This window comes from Chiroxiphia lanceolata, chromosome 1, assembly GCF_009829145.1.
Source record: "Chiroxiphia lanceolata isolate bChiLan1 chromosome 1, bChiLan1.pri, whole genome shotgun sequence".
Taxonomy (NCBI): Eukaryota; Metazoa; Chordata; class Aves; order Passeriformes; family Pipridae; genus Chiroxiphia; species Chiroxiphia lanceolata.
Genome location: NC_045637.1, coordinates 105,501,409 through 105,508,666, shown reverse-complemented (window position 1 = coordinate 105,508,666; position 7,258 = coordinate 105,501,409).

The following is a 7,258-nucleotide window of genomic DNA, read 5'->3' as shown; positions in this document are numbered from 1 at the left end:
TCTGCCAAGGAACTTCTGCAGGTAAAATGCGAAGTGGCTGCAAGCTGTCTGAGGTATCAGTTTTCTCCAGCTAAACTCAAAGGCATCAGGTGGCTCCCCTTTTATATTAATCCCCAGTCTAGGTGCTTTTCAAGTGAAATCTAGGTAGAATCATAGAATAGTTTGGGTTGGAAGGGACCTTTGAAGGTCATCTAGTCCAACTCCTCCACTGTGAGCAGGGACATCACCAAGTAGATCAGGTTGCTAAGAGCTCGTCTGACCTGACCTTGAATATTTCCAGGGATGGAACACCTATCACATCTCTGGACAACCCATGCCAGTGTTTCCCCACTCTTGTCATAAACAGTTTCTACCTTAGACCTAATCTGAATCTACCCTCTTTTGGTTTGTAAGCATTTCCCCTTGTCTTATTGCAATAGGCTCTGCTAAAAAATGAGTCCCTGTCTTTCTTAGAAGCCCACTGGGATTCACCTGGGAAGCCAGAAGCCTCTGTAAATCAGCACAGCCAGTCGTGTTCCAAGGTTGGATCAGCTCCTTCTGATGGGCAAACGCCATCTGTTCCAACTACTTCCAAAAAGTAATAAATGTGGAGGTAGAGACATACATACAGAGGTGCCTTGGGAATGTCCAAATAAATGTGCAAATATAGATTTGGGTTTTTTTTTCTTTTGAATTATTATGGCAGTCATGCCAGTAGTGCCTCCTCCACTGGTTCTGTGCAGTGCCTTGGGCCATTTTCTGACCCCCAGGAGTTGCCCCCAGCTGCATTGCCTGATTGCTGGTTGTTGCATCTCAAAGCACTGTTGCACTGGCTTCTGAGTTCTGACTTTCAGGTTGGAGCACCAAACTGTGTTGTTGTTTATGAGCAGATGTCCTGTCTCCATTTCACTGGGCTTGGAGCAACCACATTTGCTAAGAAGTAGGGCTTTGAAAGCAGAGAACAAAACTGGTTGGAAACTGTTGGGTGGGAGCAGGCTGGTAGAGCTTTACGTTCCCTCATTTTGAAGAAACAGTTGTGTTTTCTGACTGGAGGATAAACGGGGCTTTGGGGAGTGTTTTTTTAAGGCATGCATGTTTGCAACCATTTCCTGATCCCCAATCTAAAAGAAAGTGTGGTCACCCACCAAATGTTTAAAACTTCAAGATTATGACATTAGTAAGTGGGAGAAGTTGTGACTGTAGATCCAAAGAAGTTGAGTGTTCCTAATGTAACCAAGCAACTCTTTAGAATTGTTCTTTCAGTCTGACGCACAGAGACTGCTTCTGTTATGACAATATGCAGCCTCCCAGATTTCATAATCAGAGTTTGACCAGCTGCTCTCTCTCTACTGCACTTTGTGGACTCATGCACTAGTCAGTGGTGATCTTGGGGCTGGAGAATACCCAGCTTGGAAAAAAACTTGTGTAGAGCCATTCAAAAATGCTAGCATGGCTTCAAAATTAGACAAAGTTCTAGATCTTTATCTATTCATTTTATTTTTAAACTGAGAAAGGAAATCACAGGTAATTAAAAAAAAAAAAAGAAAGAAAACAACATCAACAAAAAACACACAAAACACACAAACAAACAAAAACCCCTACCAAAACCAAGAAACCAAACCCCTGACAGTTCCCTTTCATTCAGATGACATTTAATGCTGTGGTTTCTAGATCTAGTATGACTAGTTCTCTACCCCTTTGCTTTCTTAGGCAGAGCATCAGTGCTTATGTAGGTGTGCGACCTAAATGACCAGTGACAAAGCAAATGATTCCTTAGAAACGCTTTATACTCGGACTGTTTGTCCATGTTCCTCAGAAGAGGCAGCTACAGTGAACTCAACAATTCTTCATGACAGTGGTTGCCTTTGTAGCAGCGGCTCTCGTAAATTACTGAGCTGAGCCTGCCCTTCTGAGGTCAAAAAACCGTGCAGGTGCAAGTGTTGGAAATGTTGTATCTAAGTAGTTGTTATTATTTCACACTTCAGGTTTGAAAGGCTGAGAAACCCGGAACGCCAGATCCTGTGGGAATCTCCCCTCCCCACCCCGCGGAGCTTCAGCACCGCGGACAGCGGCGGCCGGGGTCCCGGAGGGGTCCCGGCGGGGTCCCGGAGGGGTCCCGGTGCCCTCCCGCCCCAGAGCGTGCCTAGGCCGGGCCAGGAATGAGGTGAGGGAGCCTGTTAACAAACTGCAGCCTGCTATTCCACTTCTCTTTTGTGCCTGGATAGAATCCTGTATTCGCTTCTTGATTCTCCCTGCAGGGAAGACAGTTTCAGCACAACGTAGCAAGTGCTCTGGGGATGTTGCTTGGTCAGGAAGGGCCTTCCATAAGCACTACAAGAAGAAACTGGAAATAAAAAGTATCAGCCTTCCTTACAGAATAACCTTGTCCCCCCCATTTTTATCAATTTTGATGTGTGGGAAAGTTCTATTTAAATATTCATTTTTTAAAAAGAGGATGCTTTAAATTGAAGGAGTAAAAGTATTAGTTATGAACGGCATTGTAGGATTATGGAATGCAGATGCAAAATTTTAAGAAATGCAAGAAAACTTGACGGCCCAATATGAAGCCAAATTATGCACAGGCACTGTATTTGCATCTTCAGCTGTATGATCCTGTTCGTGGGTTTTATTTCCTCATAGCATCACCAGCAGGCTCAAATGCAGGATCTCCACTCAGTCCTTTCAGACATCTACAGAACCCTCCTACACAGGCCCTGCTTGAACAGCCTAAAAAATAACATACTATTTGTTCCTGAGCTGGACAATCTCGGATTTTAAGGGGGCACATGAAAAACACTGAGTTTTGATGAATCACCAGCTGAAAACTGCCTTACAATCATAAGGCAAATGTAACAGCAGGTAATATAATGACAATACCATCACAGATTATTGACTCTGTTCCTGGCTCATACACCAAAATATGGTCTCCTCTCAGAGATGCCAGATGAGGTGAGGCTTCGGCTCCCTAACAGGAGGTAGGCAGGATTTTGAAGAGCCATTTATAACCTTAGTCAGAGGGTTAGAAGGCCAAAAGAAAGGAAAGGAGGTACTGCAGGACTTTTTCTTGCTTCTCAAAGTGTAAATGCCTATGACTTTCAAACCTACATGTGACTGGTTTTAGACATACTCTCCTTGCTCACCCACAATCCACCTGAGAATATTAACCACAAATCCATAGCAGCTGCCATTCTTTCTTATAGGAAATAAGAATAAAAATGTCTTCACCACCTGTATTCACATACAGGCACACTGTGGCTAAGATCCGTAGAATTACAGAGGGTCACTTACTGTACTGCATTGGCAAGAGGCTCTGAAAAGGAAGAAGTGGAAACTACTGGAGCAACACTCACATAAACGTAGTATACAGTTCTGCAGGCTTGCAGAGGAAAATTCAGATTTGCTTGTACTTCCAGCTTTAAGCTGCACAGTAGTGAGTGGGGATCAGGACAAACTGTAGAAGCGTTGCCAAGGCTTTCAAACTGGCAGTTTCTCAACAGCTTTGTCACTGCTGGTACCCAAAGAGGTGAGCTTGGGTATGCCCATCTAGGCTCGAACAGCAGCTCTGGATTGCAGAGCTATTCTCATAGCAATAAGGTGACTCTTATTTTGGCAAATCATACATATATGAGGAAAATGGATGTAAGCTAGCATATTTAATTATTTAAGGATTTGAGATTTCAGCACAACTTATGCCTTGATTTTTTTTGAAAGCAGAAGATGGAGAAGAAGCATCTCTTGGTGCTACAAAAGCTAGAAGCAACACAGGAATGATACAGCTTTCAAACATATAATATGCAACAAACTGTAACTGCAAGTTTGTGCTTGGAAACAGAAATTTAAGAAAAACACATTAGCTGAGCTTTTAAAGCATAAGCAAGAACATCTTGGAAAAAAATGCAGTGCTAGTTAGAAAATAAATATATCACAGTTTGAGGAATCTGGTTCTAATTTGCTGTAAATAGAAGGGTTTTTTGATCCTAGTAGTGCATATTTTATTATTCAGCTTTAGTCAGTGGTAGAAGAGAGAGAATTAGGACTTCTAATCTTCCTTCATAACTCTTTTGCAGGGTTTTCCATGAAGGAGGTACTGAGCATCTAACTGAATCTCAAGCAGACTATGTCTTACATACAGTTCTGGGAAATGATGTTTCAGTGTAAACCATGAGTTATCCTGATATGTTTTCCTTTGTGGAATACAACTGCTTCCCAAAGCTCCAGTCTGATCGAAACTAAATCATGGGCCAAAAAAATTCCAAAGTAGTATTGGTTACAAACATTTGGTTGGCTGCCCCTCAAAAGGCAAGCATAGACTAAGGTGATTTATTCACATAGAAATTTGTTCTTACACCTGTGACCCAAAGATGTGCAGCAAAGATATCAGTCCTTGACTTGCAGTTGATACTAACAGGATTGCTACAGCTGTGACAGGCTCAATATGTCATGATGGTATCTACTGAGTGGATGAGAGAAAGATGGCCTCTAACCCAAAAGTTCAAGCTGAAACAGTGGTAATAAGAATTCTGAGAAGAGGCAATCAGGTGGATCTCTGCTCCACTGTTACCTTCTATGTGCTGCAGGGGGACAGTCTGTCTCACCACGGCCCTCCAACTTCTGGCAGCTTCTCACAGAAACCCCTCCTGTAACACCTCATACTAATAAACCCTTGCCGTGCAAACTCAATACAACTGATTATAATGAAAGCACAGTAAGAGTGGGTTTCCCACAGTCTCACAAGCTACCCTCCTCTTGACTCTCATGCACTACACTCTGAGATGGAGAAGCTGTGCCATCTTGTGCCAGCTACACACAGCAGTTTTTGATAGGCAGTTTTTCACTGATGTAATCTGCAACAGACCATACCAAGCCAGTTCAGGCTCAAACCACTTGTATCATCCTCCTGGCTACAAAAATGGACTCTTTACCGGTGTCAACCTCGAAGGCCTGTGCTTTCATGTGTCAGCCAAAAACTGTATGCAAGATACTTACCTTTGACTAGTGGAGTACTGTACCACAAAGGATAGCTGTTCAAAGAGCAACAGCCCCCCCCCTCAGGCCAGAATCTGTTCCTGCTCCTAATCCTATGTGCTTCCTGCTCTTACCTTCCCTCTGAAAGTTCTCAGCTTTCTGCTGGGTCTGATGCCCAAACCAAACCACCCCGCAAAGACTCAAAAAATTCCTGACCTCAAACCCCAACAATACTACACCTCTTTCCAACACCAGAGGCCAACGCAGCAACTGTTCCTTATAGCATTCCCAGAATGGGGAACAGGGAGATCTCAACCTCTCGGGCCCTTGCTCTCTGACACTATCTTGTGACCAACTGCGCATATGACAACACTCCTGCTCTGATGGAGATGGGACCCTCATTTCAAGGGGATGCTCGTTCCATGTTATATCCCCTTCTTTTTTTTCCAGTGGGATCAGTGGATCTCTTCACAGGCCAGATAGATCAGTCAGAGCTAAATGCAGACAGATACAAATCCACTCAGGCACTGAGGTGTAAACAGACAATGCTGGGAAATCTGTATTTCCTGGGATCCTATGTGGTAGGTCACAGTGGAAACAAGTTTTCTTTGGCTGCAAAGAAATGTTTCAACTTTCCAAGCTGGACTCAAGCCAGGTAAAACCAACTAGGAGTCTGTTTCCTTTCTACATGAAACTATCTCATCCTCTCTTGTTTCTTCAGATGGAAATATATGCCCAAACACTGTGGTACCTCCAACAGTTGGAAAAGTTACCACTTCATCTAGAAGACAATTACTGTTTTTTTTCCAGCTTTACAACATAAAACAACTAACTTGTTATTAGGTCAACCATTATCAACATACTACTATACAGTTCCGTACTTTCACAGTACTGTTGTCTTAAAACTCCATTGTGCTCTATGCACACCTATATCAGCTACTTTTTTTTTTTTCTGATGAGATCCCTATATGCTAAAAATCATTAGAGCCAGCAATGCACTGAACTTCACCATATTTAACTGTCCTTTACAGGAAGCAGGACATTTAGTCATCAACCAGTAGGGAGTGTCCAAATACACCTGATATGCCACCAGAAGCTCTGGATGCCATCCAGAGGGACCTGGACAGGCTGGAGGAGTGACCCTGTGGGAACCTCATGAGATTCAACAAGGCCAAGTGCAAGGTGCTGCACCTGGAAAAGGGCAGCCCCCAGCACCAATACAGTCTGCTGCCCTACATGGGCTGGACTCCGAAGAAGCTGCTGCGGGACCTCCTGGAGGTGTGCCAAGTGCTCTCCCAGAACACCTTCATGCCAGAGCTGCACCCGGCCACTGGGCAGCAGGGCACCATCGAGTCCTGGCATGAGCTGGGGGACTGCACCGTCTACCAGCTGGTGCTCTTCCTCAGGCCACCCCCCTGGCACTCTTTCCGGCTGCAGCTGCCCGACGCCATGGACGTGCCACACTCCATCCGTGTGCTGCTGGAGTGCTCGTGTTCCAGGACGGCGGGGAACATCTTCTGCTTTGTCCACCCCACGTACAACCATCAGCACTCGCCCCTCGTGCGCACCCTCTGCACAGACTCCCACTTGGAGGTGCAGAAAGTCGCCGGCTGGCTGCCCAGACTGGTGGAATCGGCCTGGGAGCGTTTGCCTCAGTGGCACGACTGGCAGCTCCGGCTGCTGCCCTCCTCCCGCTCCTGCAGGCTCCTGCTGACCGGCCCCGGCCAGGTGCGGCTCTGCGCTGTGCTGCTCTTGGCACTGCAGCAGGGCCGCCCAGGCACCTTCCTGGTCCTGGAATAGGCAGTTGTAGCTTTTCCAGTTGCTGCTTTAGTCTGGGGAAGAGTTAGAGTAGTATAGGCCTAGATTAAGTATGGGGTTAGATTTTCCCTTTTCACTTTTCCAAGGGCTGTTTTAGGCTTGGGTGGAGTTAGGCTTAGTATGGCCTTAGACTCCTAGGGGGTTAGATTTTATCTTAGTGCTTTCCCAGAGGGTGGTTTAGTCTGGGGCAGAGTTAGGCTAAGATAGATAGTCAGGACAGGGTTAAACATTCTGCATCTACTCAACATGGGGTTCTATTTTTCTACCTTTCTGCTTCAAACTTGAAAATAAAGAGAAAGGTTGAGCAAAGCTTCCCCAGTGTCAAGGCCTTTTCTGCTTCTCATACTGCCAGGCTGGGGCTGGGGCTGCCTGGGGAGTTCTCTCTCCTTTTTCTCTCTGTCTCTCCCTTGGTTCTTTAATTCCTCTCTTCCCCTGCACCCTACCCCAAGAGCAAACCTGGTAAAAAAAAGTCATCCAGATAGACTCTCAAAATCAT